We start from the raw sequence: 21,413 nt of genomic DNA, 5'->3' as shown, positions 1-21,413 counted from the left end.
TGCTGCCACCCCTGCAGCAGCCAGGTGGGCAGGGAGCACCTAGCGAAGGTGACAGAGGCCTCACAGCAGCAAGGAGCTTCCCCGCCTGGCCCCGTTCTGCCCTGCTGCACCAGGTCCCACCCACTGGGCTGCAGAGGCTCCAGGGAAGGCAGCAGGGCAGGGAGCCCAAGCCAACAGCAGGCAGCCCACCCCTGCCCCGCACACAGATCTGGGGGCCAGGGGCCTCCCCTGCTCCGCCCTGGGAGTGTCCACTGCAGTGGGGAACTGGCCCCACCCCACCTGCCCCTTGGACAAGCTGCCTGCAGCCCTATTCTGCTCCCCACTAGGACCCTATATTCTAGCCCCAGGCCCCAGGCACTGCCTGGGCTGAACAGCAGCCCCAACCCTGCCCAACTCGCTCCCTATGGGGGCCTCAATCCCCTCTCCCTCACCTCCCAGACTTACCTGCTGGAGCAGCTCTCTAGGCTGCCCCATACATGCACATGGCATCCCTTGCCCGATCGCCCTCCTCCCACTCCCCCCAACCCCTTGCAGGCTGGAACTCTACCAGCCTTCAGACAGGTCTCTGCAACAGTGCCAAACCTACATGTTTCTCTGTTAAAATGAAAAATCCATCGTTTTTCTTGGGTAAAAGGAGAAATCCATGGGTTTTTTCATTTTTCTGTAGGAAATGGAAACCCCGGGTTCCTTGTGATTACCTACAGAGCAAAGCTATGGTGTTTTGAATGAAGGACGTATATATTCATTATTAAGGAGTATTTTGTGTGCAATTTTTAATATTCAATCCTCCAATTGGAGAATAGCATCTTCATGCCATAACCTGTTACAACAGATGTGAATCTTCACAGAATCTAACTGCACTATCACATATAACTAAAATATACATAGATTTCAAGATTATAACAAGGTTTATTATTCTTAGTTCTGACATTTGATTTTTTTTTTTTTGGTCTCCTTGCAAACGGGTGGGGGGTGGCAGAGTCACAGATGACCATAATTCTTGGATCTGCCAAACTGGGCTAAGAGAAATTACCTCCTAGATTCCCTATAGAAAAAAATAGGTCAAACTATTCTGCACCAAGGGTGGAACAGCACAACCAAAGTGGCATTTGTTAAATCATTTAATGTTTAAACAGAACTCAACGGGCTCCATCTAAGTGAGTGCCTTTTACCAACACATGGGTACGCTTTTTTATGGTGAATATGTATTTTGTCTCTTATACTGAGCCCTCACTCACTCCAAACATGAGAAAAGTGACTAACAGTCTGCTGTGTGATTGCAGGGTACAATATATGAAGGTAAAACAGAATTGGTAGTTATTCTTTTCCACTTTTGCGTTTCGGGGGGAGAAGGACAAACCTTCTAATCAAAATGCTTTTTAAAATGTGAGCAAAATAAACAATGGTACCTTGTCATTTTATATATTTGATAGCTGTAGAACTAGAGGGTTTTGCACATTATTATAGTTAGGTTATAAAATATGCTAAAATAATTACAGGAAAAATCCTATCTAGAATCAAGACCTGGATCAAATTGTTTACTGTACGTAACTGCCTAGTGACTCTTATACTGCTCCTTGCTCTTTGCTTGCAGCAGTAGGAAAGTATTACGAATCCATAGGAAGTAGTTGGGTTTATTTTTTGAGTCGTAAACGAGCACATGTAGATGGAATATCACTGTTCCATATTCCACTGATCAGTTTCCAGGGTTCCTCCCCCTGCCCCACTTACCCATGCAGGTCTTTTTCAGGTGCCGCATTGCTGAGAGATTTGGATCGTGGTGTGCAAATTCAGCACCGCACAGAAACAATCGTCTTCATAATAGCATGGATGGGACTCTAAACTACCGGACAGTGACAGTACATTACCTACACATGGCTTAGCAATTCCTATATTGTCCAACAAGGAACAACACTTTAACTGGAATTCTGTTCTAATGTCACAGATTACAGCAGTTCATCTCATGCTATGTTACCTTGAGTACCACTGGTTTAAAAATGAAAAATACCAACTTGCAAGTGAAGCTATGACCTCAAAAACTCTTGAAAGCTTTAAATCATGCCTTGACAAGGGCCTATTATAGTCTTATGGTCCATGAGATCTCCTATGGGTTTCTTCCAGCCTTCATAACTGTATTGAGTGCATTGTACGAGACAAAAATAATATTGTTTTACGGTACATTTCTTCATTTGCAGTGAAAGTGTGCCATGGTCTAATGGTAACAAGCAAAGCTCAAAGTCAGAATCAGCCAGTATCATCCCCAGTTCTGCTACTTGTGTGACCTTGACCAACTCCCTCAACCCATCTGTTACTCTCTTTCACTATCTGCAAAAGAGTATATTATGATAGTACTTTATACCTAAAGTTGATATTCAAAACTCTTCAATATTATTACTGAAGATATAAATAAAAAAGCTGTCAGAACTACAGCTGCTTTAAGTGGAATATCCAAAAAAGTCCCACCCTTCCTTGTACACACCCTTCCTAAAACTGCAGTAATAACCATATCCTATGTGGTTTATGTAAAACATAAAACTAAAATTGACCTGTAAAGGACACGAGTTCTCCTGTCCCTATCCGCACGTAGTTGCTATTAATGCTAGGGACAATGGAGGTGTATGGAAAGAACAGTCTTGCATCTCCCTAGAAGTAAATGCCTGCAGCAGTCTGATCTAAATGCCCTATAAAAGTTACAACACTTATTTAAAAATGTTAACTATGAAAAGTTGCAATAAATGCTGACTATTTCTATACCTTTAAAAAAGTTGTCAGGTACATCACATTTCATAGACCTTATGTGGATTTTCATGTACATTTTCTTTGCAACTGAATTTTGTATTTCCTTCAGGGGCCAAAGAGAAATAACCTGATTGTTTGACATGCAAAGGTTTTTAAAAAACGCAAGAGTTCAGACACAATCCATACCGCTGACCTAATCTGAATATTGTCATCAGCCAAGAAGTAGCCTTGAAACATGTGACATAGGAACATGACAAGTGTCCAAAATGATTCCCCTCAATATTGCCCTGCTCAGCATCACACCTGTCCAACTGCACCTATGATGATGCTGCATATTACCAAGAGATATAGATATACACACTAATATACACTCGGGTATCATCCCAGCTCAGGGTAACACCCACACAGGGCCCTTCTTGGGGAGAGGGGGCGCAAATCAGGGCGACTACTCCGGACCCTGCGTTTTCAGGGGGCCTTGCGGACAGTGCCGTGCAGGCCCCGCTGTGGCCGCCGCGCACCGCCGGCTCCACACTCCGGCCACTGGCTATCCCCCAGCCCTGAACAGGCTGACATGCCTCAGGCCCCACACATCCCTAGGGACGGCTCTGCACCCACATCCTTATGACTATGAAGTCACACTCTCTCTCTCTTTTCCTTCCTTGGACCCAAGAATTTTTAATTCCTTTCTATATATGACATGCCACAGCTTTGGGTGCAGCCTAGGTAAGCCTTTGAAACATGCTCCCAGGCATAGACAGAGGGAGAAAATATTACTGGGGGGGGTGCTATGTGCATGCGTCAGCATGACAACTACAACTCCTATGTGCTCTGCGTGGTGCGATGCATGTGTGGTTAGCCTCTTCTGTCTCAGCCGCACGGAGCTGAGCGGACATGAGGCGCTGAGCTGGTTGCATGCCAAGCAGTGCCGTGGTGCTGCTGCTGCGATATTAGTTTGGGGGGCTAAGCCCCAAGCCCCAGCTTTCTACCGCCTATGCTCCCAGGATGTACCTTTGGTGCCCTTCTGCCCCAAGGCCATCTCTGCTATCTGCTGCTTGACCACTAAGAGCCAGCTGAGATGTGCCAGAGGCCAATTCCTTGGCTTGTGGTGCCTCAGCCTCACTTGTTTCCCTCAGGCCTTACCAGCCCTCAGAAGAGGGGATTTTGCTTGCTGAAAAGGATCACACCCTTGACTGGTCATATGCTTGTAGAAGATAAATGTCTATACAGTGGGTAGGCAAGGTTCTGTGCATAAATGTGATATCTTTCATTAGGCCAACTATATAATTGGAAAAATTGTTCTTTGCAAACTTTCAGGTATAGAGGGAGTCTGCTGGTGTTTGCTCTCCTACAAGTGTAAGCCAATATGCAAAATGCAGGTCTGTGAAAATGCAAATGCCTGGCAGGGAAAATCAGAGTTTATGGGCGATAATAGGTGTGAGAAAGGTAGGTGGGTGGGAGGGGAGTGGGGAATGTTGACCTGCTGATAAGATGCAGCTGGTTATATCATGTGCTATCAAATTCAACGTCTGTATTTAGTCCATGGTTTTTGTATCTGGCAGATTTATCTATGTGGTAAAATACGCTGGAATCACAAGCATCGCTGACAAGTGGCTTGTAAGAAAGGGAACAAAAAGGATTCATTATAAAAGCAAGAACAAGCATCGGAAGTCAGTAACCATCTGCTGAGATACAGACAGAGATACAAGAACAAATCTGAACAATAACCCATTCTTACCCTGCACCTTAAATCAAAGGGCGCAGTCCCTAGCCAGCTTCAACAGGTTAAAAAGCAGCTTCTGTCTCAGATTCCCCTGCCAGAGCCTGCTGCAATCAGTGGGGTCTCCCAGCTGAGGGACATGGACCTGCCCTTGCACCCAGGGAGACTAAAGACAAAGTCTGGTCAGCTCTCTAAGCAGGCTGAGTTACAGTTTTCTCTCGCTATTCACATGTGTCATCTCATGCACTACTGGGGGACCAACACTTTGCAGGAGCAGGAAGTGATATGCATAGGTGCATATTTGCTAGAGCAGAAATCGTGCCTGATCTAATTAAGACCTGGAATTGCATCCTTTCAAACATGGAGATTCACTAATCCAATATACTGCCTGTCTCTCTCCTAGTTTCCCCTCAGTGGGAAATGCTCTCCTTGTTTCTAGGTGCTAAAGATTTCCCTTTTAAAATGTAAATTAGTCATTGCCTGGGAGGGTCTCTCCCTGAGTAAACACACTCTCCTCAGATGCTGATTACTGCTTTTCAGCCTTTCCTTAGGTGCCAAAGAAACTCATTGTTTATCACTTGAAAGTCATGCAAACCCCATAGTGTGAGACACTAGACCTTGGCCCAGCTGCACCAGGAGGGGGGTCCCCACCCCAAACTAGAGATCAAGTGGTCAGTTAGGGAAGTCCCCTTGGAGGAGGGAGATATGGGGTTGAATCTTCTCAGGTTCTGGGCCCTCCTTGGACTAGGACTTCCACTTTTTTAACCCAAGCATAAACTGGACATCCTCATGGCACCAGTCCTTCAGCCAAACCCATCCAAACAGACTCCAAAAGCCAGAAGCATAAGGGAACACACATGTTCTCCTGAATTCAATTTTAAGATTAGGACCTTCATTCTCAGAGGTGTATTTTACTGTTTCCAGTTTCAAAGGTTTCCCAAAGTCCATAGCAAATTATTACAATTATTATTGTTGTTGTTGTTAACAATAATAAAGTTAGGGCTAGGAAGAATTTAAAAAAAAAAAAGTGAAAAGAAAAGAAAAATGCAACAAAAAACCCACTTGTCCTCAGGCTAACCTTTCCATCTCCGTCTCATTTACATTAACTACGTTTAATAAAAACATATCTTTCTAATTAAATCTCATGAGTTCGAGGCCCGTGTATGGATGGACCCCTTATTACGTGAAATCTCCAACGGAATATAGCATGTGTGATACGTACTCCTCTGACTTCCTGCCAAGTAGAGAACAGTGCCAACATTTGTAGACTTCCAACAGGAAATTAAATAACTGCCCTGGTGGAAACATAAACCAATTTACAGTGATCAAACCTGAATTTTCCAAAACAATGACAGTTTTTGCCCGTGAAGCGGTAGAAAAAATGTGCAAGATTTAATCAAATTCAAATCAATATGCAACAAAACCTTTTAAAAACGGTATTCTTATACTGCTGCTGTAGGGTTGACAGGTGTATTTCATGAACAGCTCCACATGTATATACTCTTTTACAGAGACTGTTACGCAGTCAGCATTAGAGAGGGGAGACTCACTTATTTCATTACGAGTCTGTTGTCTGCTCACTTTTGGAGAAGCTCTGTGGCCCACTGAAACAACTGGAGAGCAAAGACCCAGTGGAACTGGTTGAAGTCCTGGCTCTTCAGTTAACCTGTCACACACGACTTTGCAGGCAGCTGCTTTTGGATCTCCATTTCTCCTCCCACATTTTGTCCATCTTTCATAATTAAGGCAAACCCACTGAAGCAAACAAAACAATTGCCATGGACTTAAGCAGCACTGAGATGTATATCTTTTTGGTTCCTAAAGAAACAAGTCTGTGGCTGTTCAGGACCTTTGCTGGAGACCAAATCCTAGTTAGGGTAGGTGCTATCATAATTCAAATTCATAGCTTATCAGTACTGATTCTAGCCTTGACATTCGCTTTGCTCCTTTCCATCGTGACTGCTGCTGTCTTTTTTCAGCGTTAGTTCAATCATTTGCAACTCTTTCCATTCAGCACATTTCACAAGCATTAAATCCACTAAAAAAATGTATGAAGTTGTGAGAAAAAGAGTATATATAGTCTGGTTTCTCCTTAAAAAGTAGCGAGTCATTATAAGGAAAAAAATTAAACATGCACCACAGGGATGAATAGTGGGTTTTGATAGTGGCTTTAACTGAAATAAACTGGTCCAGTTATCATGAACAGAAGGGAGCTTAACTTCCTACAGCTACCATAGCTACAAAGGTCTATTTTACCTTTTTACTGGAAGCTAAAATGCTGCCAACTCCAGTGTTATTTCTTGTTGCATCAATACTGCATACCTGCTCAACCCAGTAACATCTTAGCTATTTGTAAAAGAGAACCTAACAACACCCACTTTAAATAGTCAAAAGTTTCAACTGCATGGGTTCCTGTTTTTTTTAAAAATGCCACCTTGTATTTCCACAGTGGCACCTTTCATTTGCGACCTTCAAGAGCATTAACCAGGTGGATAAACATGCTCATGCTACTTTTTACAATTTGGGAAGCAGGCAAAAATTGGTAATTTACTCTCAGTCACTTAGTCATGCAATGGTGTTGTAGTCATGATGATCCAGGAGATATGCAAGTGGCAAGATGTGTGAGGTTAGGTTATTGCGCTTTCATCTTATATGGTTGAGAGTGATGTTGGACAAGCACTCAAACAAAAAAACTGAATGTAAAACAATGAAAAAAAAAAGGTCTTAAAGAAAAAAAAATTCCAAGAGTGCAAGACCTTGGAAGAAGTCATAATGCTCATGAAGGAGACGGGAAATAGTGTGGATTCAGCTAACTAATACAGACTCCACTCTGTGACCAGGGAAAAGGCATCTTGTGCTCAAAAGTTCATTGAGCATCTCTCCCAAATGTAAAGCCGATCCAATAAGCGATTATCTCATCTCACAGCCCCAGCATAAGCTAGTGGTAGAACTTGAAGCAGAAAGACATTTTCACAGCTTCTAGTCTCCTTTGAAGCTGACAGTCAACTCCAGAATAAAAGTTTGCAGGACCAAGTTGCTCAACAGAGTTCCTCCCAATAATGAGTGTCATATGGGGAAAACTGCTTAAAAAAACCTCCTGATCTCTTGAAGAAATTTAGCAAACCCATCCTACACATTGGGTAAAACGAGTAAATGAAATCCAGCGCAGTAATTCTGAGCTGAAAAGAAGACTGTTTCCAGCAGAATATGTTGCACATTTTAAGGGATTCTTCTTAGCTTGGACTCATTTTCCGATAGTACCCCAGAGCTCCTGTTCTGGTTCTAATGATTTCTCACTTCAAGTCTCTTTCAGAAACTGGATAATCAGCTGGGTCGTAGCAGCACTGAGTGCCCAGTCTTCCATCTTCTTGCTCACGCCCTGCAGTAATGCAGGGCACAACACAATGACTATGCACCCAATTATGGTCCGAGAGCAGGAAGCTTAGTTGTCTCAGGGTACAAAAAGTGGGGGCACAATTTTTGCAGCTGCAAAATGACTGACCTTTGGGGGAAACCTGCACTTTCAACCTGCATGCTCACAAATACATTAATGAGAATGCCAGGGGGAAAGCTGTCCACGTACCATCCCTAAGTGTGTGAAAAGAGAACCGCTAGTTTTGCATGTTAATCTATACTAAAAGCTCAAACAGACTCTACATACTTAAACTTCAACGAGAATCCTTTTTAAAATGCAACTGATTACGGATAAATGGTATTTGTGCCACTTTTACACGTATTCTGCAAAAGTCATTCAGCCTGTGGGCAAAAGAGCAAAATACATAAGGAAAAAAATAAGGTATCTAGCGATCAAGAAATGTTGGATTCAGGCTCAGAGCTCAAAAAGTCGTTTCAAAATTCTAACATTTGAGTCTAACTACTAACCGCTGGTCAAGTCTCACTTGCCAGTCTAGCTTTTAAGTGAAAAACAACTCAAGATCTCACTCACTTAGGCCCTAATCCAGAAAGGCACTCAGGCATATGCCTAATTTTAAACACATGAGTAGTCCCATTTATATCAACTAGATGACTCAAGTGCTTATAGTTAAAACACGTGCATAAGTGCTTTCCTGGATTGGGGCCTTGGGCAGCATTTAGCTATTGCTGAACACATTCCCTGCACATCAGAAACTAACATGTCTCTTTAGATCAGGAATGTTTCTTTTCTATTTCCATTTCTATGTGTTGCACTAATTCTTGAGCAAACACAGACATCCCCAGTTGCCATCAATGTCTGAACATCTCAGATTCTCCACCTATAGTAATTTAGGATCTTAGTCTAGGAAAAGATTATTTTCAGTAAATTCTCTTAAGAATAGCTTTTTTTCTTAAGAATAACTAAGTGATGACTTCAACAGAAACAGAGGCACAGCCACAGAGAGTGAGAGATGCAAGGAAACAAGACAGATGAAGAGCAGTGCAGGAGGCCTAGAGCTGTATTAAAGGAGATAGTCACAAAGAAGCAAAAACAGAGAAGCACTGCTTCTTACCCCAGTAGTTGCAAATACCATATTTACTCAAATATAAGATGACCCCCAATAATTAGATTCTATATATGGAAAATTTATAAATTTGTTATAACGTTCCAGGTACTGAATCCAATTATTGGAGGTTTGCCTTGAATTTGTCTGCCTCCCACTGCTACAGCAGGTAAAATAAATAAGGAGTCACGTGCCCTCTGCCCCCACCCCCAAATTCTTCCCTTCTCCTTATTTTCACTCCCTGCTCCCTCTGAGTACATGGAGGTGAGGGGCAAATTTGAAAACTTTGGCCTTGAAATAAACAAACTGGTAGAAATTTGTATAGAGATAAATCATTACAGGCACCCATAGATTTAGTTCATATGGATTTGATGCAGTTGACCTTTTTTGAAACTGCTGCAAGTTTTAGCACAGGTTCTCCATAAACACACTTTTAGGCAGTACTTTTGTACTGACTTATATAGGAAACTTTTTTTTTTGCTTTGGAATTTTTTTTGTTTTCCAGGTCAAATTAGCCGGATCAAATCCAAATCCATTTGAATCATTCAAGAACCATATGCGGCCTTGCTACCGGCAAGTATACTCCACCCCAGCCTCAGGCTTCAGATACTTACAAAGGGCTGAAAATGGGAAGGAAAAGGCACAGCTCAGCTGTCAGAGTGGAAAGGAAGTTGAAACATATTCAGTGTAGTGGCTCACTATGACTTGGAAAAGAGTCTGCACTATGAGAGGCTGCACACACTGGCACTACCATAAATCTTATTCAGATGGACTGCAATAATCTATCCTTGTGGTAGGTTCCATGTTTGTACAATATAGGCCATGTGTTTTATAGTCATGCTCAGTGTTGGCTGCATTAAATCAATTTTATAGTTGGCTTCTATTATTGAGCACATGTTGCTTTTGGCAGAAGTTTTATTATAGATAATGTATTTAATGAGGTTTCCAATATAAAATGAGGGACTTTTTCCCCTGTGCTAATTGGGGTAAAAACTTTATTTTGTATTCAAGTAAAATGGTACGTAGGAGGAAATGGTGGTTAATGGAACAAGAGCATGGTCCACTGAAGTACATAGCCTGAGAATGGAAAACGAGTATCCACTTATGCAAACTTAATGTAGACAATGCTTATTAAGGACACAGTACTGTTTATGCTGCTGTATTAGCAGCCCCTAAACCTATTAATCAGGGCTTTTAATAGCAGTTTGTTGACAGCTGCTTCCCTTTTGCAATTCCTATGCAGTTAACCAGAGGACTGTTAGGTTATAAATTAGGCAGTGGGACTACGAAATGTTATGCACTTAACCAATACTTGTTATAATGTACACAGTAGGCAATAAATTGTGCCTACACTGCCTACATTGTGTTAGGCAGTGAAGGCAAATATGCACTTATTCAGCATGCATGTAAGTGACGCGTGCCTTATTTCTCATGCTAGCATATAAAGCCTGAATTTCTCATTTGACACATTAGCCAGGGGCAGAAGTAGCTACATCTGACGTACCAAACAGAACAGAATTATGCAACCGTTAGCAGCTCCCTTTGCCAGTTAGTTCCTCAACTCTCACTGATCGTTCAGTGTAGTTGACACAGTAAAGATGCACAAAACGTAGCCTGCTGTGGTGGCACTACTGTACGTAGTATGAAGGTTTCAAAGAATTTCAAGCCTTTCCAGATCACAGTTTCTTGAAATCCAACAGCTCAAACCCAACAGCTGAAACAAACTCTACGTACTTCAAGTTCAATGAGGATCATTGTTAAAATGCAACCGATTATGGATAAATGGTATTTATACCGCCAGGTCCCAGTTTCTTGAAACCTTCTGTGTCCAAGATCAAAAAGCATGTCTGCTCTGAAGTCAGGGACGAAGGAGGTTCTCAAACAGACCTCAAAACAGCCAAAAAAAGTCAACCATTCTGGAAATGGGAACACAAGGACAGAGAGAGAAAGCTAAAGAAAGGGAATGCTAAGGAGGAAGGGAAAGGGAAAGCAAAGAAAGATGTATCATGCACTGCATGAACCTCAGCCCCTGGAAGGAAGCAAAACAACAACTCTGGCTAAATTAAGTAAACTTAACTGTTCATCCCTACTATCTGGGAACAAAAGCCTGTTCTCCAAAATGCTAATTGATTTACATTCATCTGGCCACAGCATATTTTCAAACTAAGCACTTTAAAAATGGGGAATTTCTGGAAAGCTCATGTTGTTACTCATATAGTGAAACATAAGTTAGATATTATTGCCATGGAAGCCATCAAAACATTTCAGTGTGCTGCAACAAAACAGTCACAACGAGACATTATCCAGTCTCCAACAATGACTTCCTTTGGACAAAATTTGTGGTTAGAAATCCTTTGTGAATCAATCGTCACTTCTCAAAAGTGGGTTATGACAAACCTAATTGCTGTCAAAGTATAATTAAGCATTCTTAAAAGGAAAAGAAAAACATGAAGTGGCTTGAAAACACATGGCTAGACAGATCAGATAGAGTTTTCAGACATTCAGGTAACTGATAAAAGCCAAAATTAAGCTATAGCCTTAATGTACAGTATTTGCTAAAATCATCATAAAATGAGACTGTGTGAAAATGTATATTTGTTTCTCACTGTATTTTGCTAAAATCTCTTCTGAAATTAGTCAGTACAGATGGATTTTTTTAAAATATCTTTAACCCTAATGCCTAAAAATTGGAAAATAAGAAAAAAATTGGCACTCCTTTTATTGCCAGAGCATCTTTGTTGCATTATGCCAAATGTCTCTCTGCTTGGAAGCAAAATGATATCATCTTTTGGTAAATCAGTTATCCTGTGAATAATATACCAACCGTTTTCCTGGAATAAAAATAATCATATGTTCATCATTACAAAACAACTGAGAAGCAAGTGTTTCTCTGTTGTTCATCATATCTAGAGACAGACATTTAAAAAGCTGAAGCCAAGGCATCTGCCCTCAGCAGCCCCTGTGGCCCAGCCCGGCTCAGCCCTGCAGCTGTGGGTGAGGCAGGTGGGTGGCTGGGCCGTGGTGGCCAGCTCTGGCCGTGCCCTCGCTCCTGCCACCAGAGCGGGGAGGAGGACGAAGTCCTGCCAGGCTGTTACACCAGACCTCAGCTGCGGTCCAATGGTAGGAGAGGGGAGGAGGGAAATAACTCCCTTCCCTGCTCCCTTCACCCCAGGGAGCCATGCCAGCTAGTGTCTGGCCACGCCCATGCCCCCAGGTAGGGAGCAGAGGTAGGGCCAGCCCTGCTCTCTGGAGCAGAGCGCACAGCTCAGCCCGGGGCTGCAGAGCATGTTGGGATGCTGGGGGACTGGTTTAACTTAAATCAGAAAGGGGTCTGAGATAGAAGTGGCATAAACCAGTTTGACCCAAAGCAGTTAAGTCTGATACTACATTCAACCAGGTTTATCTTAAACCAGTTTTGGCCATTTTTAAACTGGTTTATGGGCACTGAGCTTATGTTCTGTTATAAATTTAAACCAGTTTCTGATCACTTAAACCAGTTTATGTGCATCTTCTGTCCCTAGCTCATGTGTGCCTGAGAACTGAAAAGTACCAAGTTTCTAACACTAGTCTAGTTCCTATGCCTACCCCCACTTCTTTCAGCACATGTACAAACAATTATTTCATGAAAATATACAGTGGACTAGTATTATTTGTAACAAGTATCCTTCTTTCAAGCCCATCCCTGGATTATCAGAAAGAGAACAGAGAAGTTGTGTCATGCTCTGAAGGCCAGCACACAAACCAAAGGAATTTGGTTTCTGAATCATGTGAACATCTCAGTCTTATCCCAGTCTTATTCCAAAGTTACAGGGATGTTAATGCCACACAGCTCAGCAGCTGCTAGTTGTCACAAGGCCATCCCACGTCCCTTAGTCAAAAGCTCAGTGATTTGAGTTGCAGGCAGAAATGGAGTGGGAGACGTGGTAGGTTGCGGTGCAGACCCATAGTGCAATGTGCTTCTTTTACAAGCACCATTGAATAAAAGGGTAGCTGCACTCAGCCTGGGTGAGATTTTGAACTAGTCTTGGCAGCTTTTTAGCAAGCTTTTCTATGACACCTCTAAAAATATTTTGAGAGTGCCACTTCATCTTCAAAGTCAGAAAAAAGTAGGGCTAGAATTGACCTCAGGACATCACCTAGTCCAACCAATAAAATGAAGTTTCATTTAACTTCTGTAAGAGAATCAGTAGAATACTACATTTGGCCCCAAACACCTGTGGAATACATGAAGTGATGCCTTTTCTTCATTTTACAGGCATTGAGATAAAAAGCTACAGCACAAGAATAGATAATAGTTTTAATTAAAAGAAATTAGACAGATCCTATCCATAAGTATTTTTGCAGACAAAAATCATGTTTCAATGCTTCTGTGCAAGAACAGAAGCTACTTTCTAGTATATTGAGTGCTTCATGTGAGAGTCATCTTTTATGTATGAAATAAGAAAGTTGTATATCATGGTCTTGATTAAAACCACATTTGCTCTCACAATACTCATTGGAGTAAGCAAAAAGAGCAATTTATTCTAGCTGTTCAAAGAAAAAGATGCAACACACTCACTTTTGTTTTGTTTTGTTTTGTTTTACAGACAATACATGATAGTTCAGATGGTAGTTGTCTTTGGACCTCTGTACAACTTGCCAGTCTCCCTTTGTCCATAACTTTTTAAATCTCTTATACAAAAAATTGAAGATTCACAGATAAATGACCCACTTCTGTTCTTAATTACACCATTTTTAGTCAGAGTACAATCACTGAAAGTAATGGAATTACTCTATATTATGCCAGTACCACTGAAAGCAGTGTTTGGCCAAAGTGTTCTTACACTTCTGAGTTTCACTTCAATAAAACATTTAAGCAAGTACTTAAGTCCCAGTGAAAAATTAAGGTTATTCTGCAACCAAAAGTGAATACAAGTACATTATTTTAGAAGCACACAATATGACCATCAAACTGATTTTTTCTACTTTTGTGTTTGGAAAGCACATTGAAAATATTGTCACTAATTCAAATCAATGTATGTCAAGTGTCCAAAGAAGTAGCTTTTGACAAGACATTATTAATGTGTTTAAGTTGTAGGTTTCTGCTGCAGAGCATGAATTTTTGTCAGATACTGAATAACATATTCTTCTCAAATACTTTCATGAAACCCCATCAAATGAGTTTGGAGACTAATTTCACTGAAGCAACAGGGGTATACAAGGAACAAGGGCAAGATTTGGGCCATTAAGTCTTTTTAAGTGTTTCAATCATGCTTCCTTTGGCTCTTAGCAGTACCAAGAAAAAAAAAAAAAGACTTTCTGAATAGTTTCATACCTCTGTAGCACATACAAAGGTTCTAGTTCAAACAGAACAGTTATACTGCTTCATAACAGTGAAGATTAATTTTTAACAAGTACGTTCTATTAGAAAAATTGGGCCCACTCAGAAGCTAGCAATGTACTTAAGACTTCGAATAATATACCTTTATCAAGCAAGTACTCAAATGTCTGTAGGTTTATTATTAACTACCATTTATTCCACCAGCTCACCCAAATCTAAAGTCAAGTTCAGCTAGGTAGTAGGATTCCAAATTTTAGAATACCTAGGGTTAGACAGGACAAATGATGCATAAGTTTTCTAAACCAGTGTAAATGACTTTGGAGTCTTAAGTCCAACTAGACCTGGGTCCAGTGGCTTAGTCCGCATGGTGGTTAAGTCAGTCCCAGAAGTGGGTTGCTCAACCACTCTGCACTGCTCCACACAGGCTACTGCTTCAACAGGCTGGGAAGGTTAACCTGCCTGCCCAGTCCCACCACGGCTCCTGCTGGCTGTTGCTCTTGTCTGGGCAGAGCCTGGCCCAGAGAGCAGCAGTGGTGGCCAGGTAGGCAGATTAACCCTTTCTAGCCTGCTCCCCAAGAAGAAACAGCGCAGGCAAGCACCAGTAAGTTGGGGAGAGGGGCCAGGGGGATCAGGGGAGGAACGGGGACAACAGTGGACCTGATCTGGACCATTGGGAGAGGAGAGGCAGGTGGAGTGTTTACACTAAGGTGTAGCCTAGAGTCAGAGATCATTCTGTCCTAGAGTAGCATTAGTTTGAGCTGGATAATGAGTGCTTAAAACTAAAATTTTAGATGTTAAATGTGTGGACAATCCAGGAGCCACCCAAAAGTACTGTGTAACAATGCCCTTAAAAGGCCACTCACCCAGAGCAGCACAGTGTGTCTGCTGCTTACCATGGCCACATCACACAAACACTTTAGAAGGTTTTACCTTAAAAGGCTAGATATTTTTAAACTTTAATTGTTAATTTTTATTCTTTATTTATATCATTTAATAGATAGTTTTTATAACTTGCTAATGTTAATTATTTCAGGCCTCTATTTGCAAAACCCACACAAGACAACAGAATATATAGCCTTAATGAAGAATAGCTGTGAAAATGCAGTCTGTCATCCATGATCTTCCCTGCACAAAATCAGCCCTCCAAATGAGTTCAGCACAGTGAGGTGCTCTTAAAATGCAATCAGTATTTCCCATATAAAAGCTATCCAACAAACTTCCTTAAGGACCTGTTTTAGAGATCTATGAATGGATTCAGTCAGCCAATCCATCCTGTTAAAGCCATCTGTAAGAGCAACCTTTATTATAGGACCTTTGGGCCCTACCTGTCAACTTGCCAGATTTAGATGGAAATCCGAGTTTCAAGCAAACTTTAAAAAAATCCAAGAAGTACTTGGAAAGCAATATCATGCACTTTATCAGTATGACTTGGGTTTTATCATTAAGGATTTCTATAGTCAACAGTTTACAACAAAAAATAATTAGATCATAAAATAACTTTGATATCTGAGGAAATCAGAGAGAGAGTTAGCCGTGACAATCTTTCAAGAACATAAGCACTTACTTATAGAGTCCAAGCTAACTGTATACCTTTGGAAGAGAAAGTTCCTATACAAAAGTATTTCCAAGGTAATTATCCACAGAGTACCGAAGAGAAAAGCAGGAGCTTCCCGATCACCATATAACTCTCTATTTTACAGCTTCTTTGACAGATACATATGTAAGCACCTCTTAGCAAATTACTTTGAATATATACACCCTTAATCCCCTGTTTGTAGGGTAGAGACATAATTCTTCCCCTTAGGCCTTTCCAGTGAGGCTACCCCAGATAATCTCAAGAGATAATAATTAGTGTGGAGGGGAAAGCTATATAGAACAACCAACCATTAAATAGTTTGGAAAGACAATTGCTATAGAGCTGGCAAACCTGCTAAAAACTCCAGGGAAAAAAAACCAAGCAGGCCTGTTCCAATCAGTTCCAGGCACAGCTGGGGGACCAGTCCCTGCTATCCAACCCCTGGGATTAGTTGCCACTGCAGTACTGACAGCTCCCAACCCAGCACAAGCAGTGGGGCACCACAGCATACATGCATATGGCACCCTCCTGACCACAGCATCCTGGACAGTCACCCACCTCTAAGGTCAGCTGTGATTATGGGTAGTGATACCTGCTGCATAAGCCAAGCTAGAGAATTTTACCCAGCCCTACAGGACCAAGTGCAGAACTTCTTAAGCCAAAGGCCGTTTCACTGAGATCACAATAATTTCATAGACATCAGGGCTGGAAGGGACCTCGGGAGATCATCGAGTCCAGCCCCCTGCCCAAAGGGCAGGAAGTCAGCTGGGGTCATAGGATCCCAGCAAGATAAGCATCCAATTTACTCTTGAAGGTGTTCAATGTAGGTGCTTGAACCACCTCCGCTGGCAGACTGTTCCAGACCTTGGGGGCTCGGACAGGAAAGAAATTCTTCCTTATGTCCAGCCTGAAACGGTCTTGCAGGAGTTTGTGACCGTTCGACCTCGTCATCCTTTGGGGCGCTCTGGTGAACAAACGTTCCCCCAGATCCTGGTGGTCACCCCTGATAAACTTATAGGTGGCCATCAGATCACCCCTGAGCCTGCGCTTTTCCAGGCTAAAGAGTCCCATGTCTCTCAGCCTATCATTGTAAGATCTGTTTTCCTGACCTCTGATCATGAGCGTGGCTCTCCTCTGGACTCTCTCAAGCTTCTCCACATCCTTTTTGAATTGTGGAGCCCAAAACTGGACGCAGTACTCCAGCTGCGGCCTCACCAAGGCCGAGTACAAGGGGAGAATGACGTCCCGGGATTTGCTCGAGAAGCATCTATGGATGCAAGCCAGCATTTTGGTTGCTTTATTAGCCACAGCATTGCATTGCAGGCTCATGTTCATCTTGTGGTCAATAACGACCCCCAAGTCTCTTTCTTCTGTAGTGCTATCCAACGTAGCACTGCCGAGCCTATAAGGATGCTGCAGGTTTTTCCTCCCAAGGTGGAGAACCTTGCATTTTTCGGTGTTAAACACCATGAGGTTCTCGTCTGCCCATTTGCTGAGCTTGTCCAGGTCAGCCTGGATCACCCGCCTATCTTCTGGCGTGGATGCTTTGCCCCAAAGTTTGGTGTCATCGGCGAACTTGGCCAGCCCACTCCTGACTCCAAAAAGAATTATCAAAGTAAGAAAGATAACCCATGAACTACTCTGGTGAAAAGAGGTTCCTTGAGGATTTTGTTAAATGCTCCTGTGGCTGTTCTCATCTGCTTTTATACCACTGACCCACAAGAATCCACCACCAAGGCTACCGCATCTCCAGACAAAGAAAACTAGCATCAGAGGGAGAATCTGCTAATCCCCAATTCCCTTTAATTTTCAAGAGGTCGAAGTAAGTTTTTCCCAGAAACATTTTGCCCATCCAAGATATCTAAATCAGAAAAAACCATTATGACCAAACGTGTCATCTTTTGAAATGCTTTTGACACCAGATCAGGCAGAAAGAAACAGTAATCAATGCATCTTAGATGGCACTACCAACCGGACAACCCAAAGCAAGCTACTGATTACTACTTCTGTCTTTATCACCTTCCACTCTAGGATTCAAGACTGGCTGTGATATTTCCACCTGGCTGGCTTCCTTCAGAGCACTGCCTACCAAGCAGAAGTGGAAAAGGGCAGTCACTGAAGCTTATCAACATGACAAAAAAAGTTTTCCTTTGCTGGTGTTCAGAGTAGCAAACAAAGGTCAAACCAGAAGGCTGCCTGGGTTTGAAATATAAGTCACTTGGCAGGTGTTGAGATAGCAGCCTTCCTAAAATTTAACCTGTGTGTGGAAACTTGATTTAGTTACTTGCATTTGGATAACAGAATTTTGTGGATTCGCTTGTCCTCCCTATTCTCAGTTGGAGGTTTCCATGCTAATAACCGGTCAGAAGTATTACTTTTGGATTTGGAGTAGACTGCACGCTGAGGAAAATATGTACACAGTGTCCAAGTCTAAATCAAACTACAAGAAAAGAATCACCAGTACCAAAGGCAAAATAGATATAAATCTGCACATACATATCAGGAGAGGCTGAGGGACTTGAGCCTTCCCTTCTCCAGACTGAAGAGTCCCAAGGGGGATTGATGGCAGCCTACAATTGTATAGAAGGGGCACATCTGGACCTGGGAGAACAGCTGTTCACCAGAGCTCCCCAAGGGATAACAAGGTCTAATGGCCACAAACTCCAGGAAGGCCGATTTAGACTGGACATAAGAAAAATGTTCTTTACAGTGCGTGTGTCCAGGGCCTGGAACAAACTCCCCCCCAGAGGTGGTGCAAGCACCTACTCTGGACTCTTTCAAAAAACAGGTGAATATATTTCCTGCTAGGGTCACTTGATCCCAGCTGACTTCCCGTCTATGGCAGGGGGCTGCACCCGATGATCTCATGAGGTCCCTTCCAGCCCCTAATGTCTATGAAATCTTTAAAAATCAGAAAAACATCATGTTTGGGATCCTGATATAAACTGGAGTTCTCTAATGAACAAGTTTTTCTATGATGAAAATGGGCCTGTATGGACATTTCCCTTGCCAGGGGCCTCTCGTATAAGACCTCACCTAACAGAAGAGATAAAAAGGAACAGCATCTTACAATTCCTTTCATATGGGCCACTTAAGCCCTGGCCAGGGCTCTCTGATGCTCTAAAATCTGGTTCACATACATGTAACATACTGCCTTTCCTAGTGTGGAAAAGAGCCTATGTTTTTCTCCCTATCCTACATGTAGGAACACGCTACAACATACTACATGTAGGAAAAATGAAGGGACAACATAAACAATAATAATATTCAATTTATGGTAGTAGCAAAATGACCCATCACTTATGACAGGCAGAACTCAAAGTTATGACAGCCTGTATTCTTCCAGTGCAAACCATACCACACGTTAGTAATCTCACACCAAGCTTCAGTTATTCCCCATCTCATTCAGCTTCAGATTTACATTTTAAAAGATGCAATTCTAACAATAAATCTCATGGAGGGTGCTAATTAAAGGCTGAGCTTGCTCTGGGCTGAACTTCCAGTGCCTATCAGACTGTTCACAACATATTTACTTATTCCACTATCGTGACCGTTACTAAATTAAATTACAGTAAATTAACACACAATGACAGGGGTCTACAGTTAATCACATGTTAGAGCAAAATAAGCGAGTTTTGCTTCTTGTTCATGAAGGCTGCTGAGCACGGGCTCTGACAGGCTGCCAAGAGAAGCAGATTTCAAAGAAAGGGGGGCCCACAATTCACAAAGCCCTATCCCTGGATGTGAAGTGTTTCAGACTTAGCAGTGCCAGCAGCAAGCATTTCCCAGCTGATCATAACTGCCTTGATGGTATATAGGGCAAAAGGCAATCTTGCTCTCAAAAATACAGATACCAGACCATTCAAGGCTATAAAGAGCATCAGCAACACCATGAGTCACCCCTACTGTTAGCAGGAAGCTACTAAAGAGACCGTGTCATATCAGTCCACACCACTTAGGTGGGCAGTGGCATTCAGCTGGAGCTGGAGCTGGAGCTGGAGCTTCTGGGTGGATTTCCAAAACTGCTCCGCTTACAGCACATCACACACAGCAAGCTTGGAAGTAGCAGAAGATGTGGGTGACTTGTAGCAAGAGCCACAACAGAGAAGGACAGCTGCCATTGCAAAGCTATATATAAACCATTTGTTGAAAATAACTAGTAGCAGCTTCTAAGCTATTTTTTAAACCTTTGATTATGGGTCCCTCCCCCTGATGGATACTACTAGGGTGCCAGACCTCTAAACAACCTCAAGGAGATGCTGTGCTTCTGAGTTGCCTTTGGTTTATTACTGAAAGCAAACCAAAATTAGAGAAAATGTTTATAGAAAAGGATGGAAAAGATGGCTCAGGCACTGGATTACAGAACAAGGCTTCTAACTCATAACTTAGAGGGAATCAAGGGGTAGCTAGCACCATTCTGTGGCTGACATGAAATGGCATGATCACTTCTGTCCAGTTACTACTAGGCCATGTCACTACTTGCCAAATCTAGGTTACATTTCTTGAAGAGCATGCGCATGCCTGAATAATCCCTGTACTGGGCTAAATTACTGAAGAAGCATGGGGAACTAAATTGCCATGCGATTCAGCCCCATAGCCAATCACTGGTGGGCACAGGAGGGAAAAAGAAAAAGGGGGAGATGACCTGGGAAAGACTGCTGCCACCCAGCCTGAACCCAGTCTGTGGATAAACAGAGGTCTTAGTTCTTCCCTGGTCTGTCAACTTGGCCAAAATTCACTTGAAGAGTAATTTTTAAAAGAAAATGAAAGAAAAAAAATAAAGAAAAACTTAAAGAAAACTTCTGCAAACCTCACAGATTTGATTTTTCTCGTAGCAGTGCAAGTACTGAAAATTACTGGTATAAAAGATTTTTAGTCAATTCAGGCAAAATGTATGCATCATGTCAAATAAGTAATGAAGGGGAGATGCTCAGCCATGAGGTACAGCTTGTAAAAAAAATAAATTATTTTAAGAGGGAAAAAATATAGTCAATAAACAGAAATAAATATATTTACTGAGGACCATGAGGAGTTGAGAAACTAGTCACATTGTGTAAGTGCTACAAATCAGAGACACATTCACTGCATCACAGAGATAACTTCCCATGAAAAGAAAGCCAATAGTGATAAACATAATAGCTGTGTTGTATATCATTAGATAATACAGAGAAAAGGTCAGTCTTAAACAAGCATGAATCTAACACTAGCTCTGACACTGATTCCTTCTATGGTTAAGTCGTCTGAACCTGGGGATATTGTAAGGATTTAACATTTGCACAATGCCTTGAAAATACGAGTGCAACAGGCTGAGTGACCACTGTAGATACAAAAATCACATTTTTACAGGGACCGTAACAACCAAACTGACAAATATTTAGAATATGTAAGTTTCAGAGTACTTTGAAAAGGCAATCAAAGGCTGAGGGAGCGAGGTAGTTAGAATAGCCTGCGTGCCCTTTCACATTTCCAGAATTCTGCTGCAGTCAGGACATCTCTTTACAGTATTTTCTCCTAAAGAGCATGCTAAAAGACAAAGGAGGTTACTGTTTTTCACAAAGATAACGAACAGGCTGCATATACAGA

At 42.1% G+C, this 21,413-nt stretch overlaps 1 protein-coding gene across 1 annotated transcript in view; it reads right to left on the bottom strand.

The window, feature by feature from the left end:
• ROR1 (ROR family WNT receptor 1) overlaps positions 1 to 21,413 on the bottom strand; it is a 283,073-nt gene that overhangs the window by 250,322 nt on the left and 11,338 nt on the right. The window lies entirely within an intron of this gene.

The sequence above is a fragment of the Crocodylus siamensis genome, chromosome 5, assembly GCF_052110815.1.
Source record: "Crocodylus siamensis isolate JL-2025a chromosome 5, ASM5211081v1, whole genome shotgun sequence".
Lineage (NCBI taxonomy): Eukaryota > Metazoa > Chordata > Crocodylia > Crocodylidae > Crocodylus > Crocodylus siamensis.
This window is presented reverse-complemented; position numbering and strand designations above follow the sequence as displayed.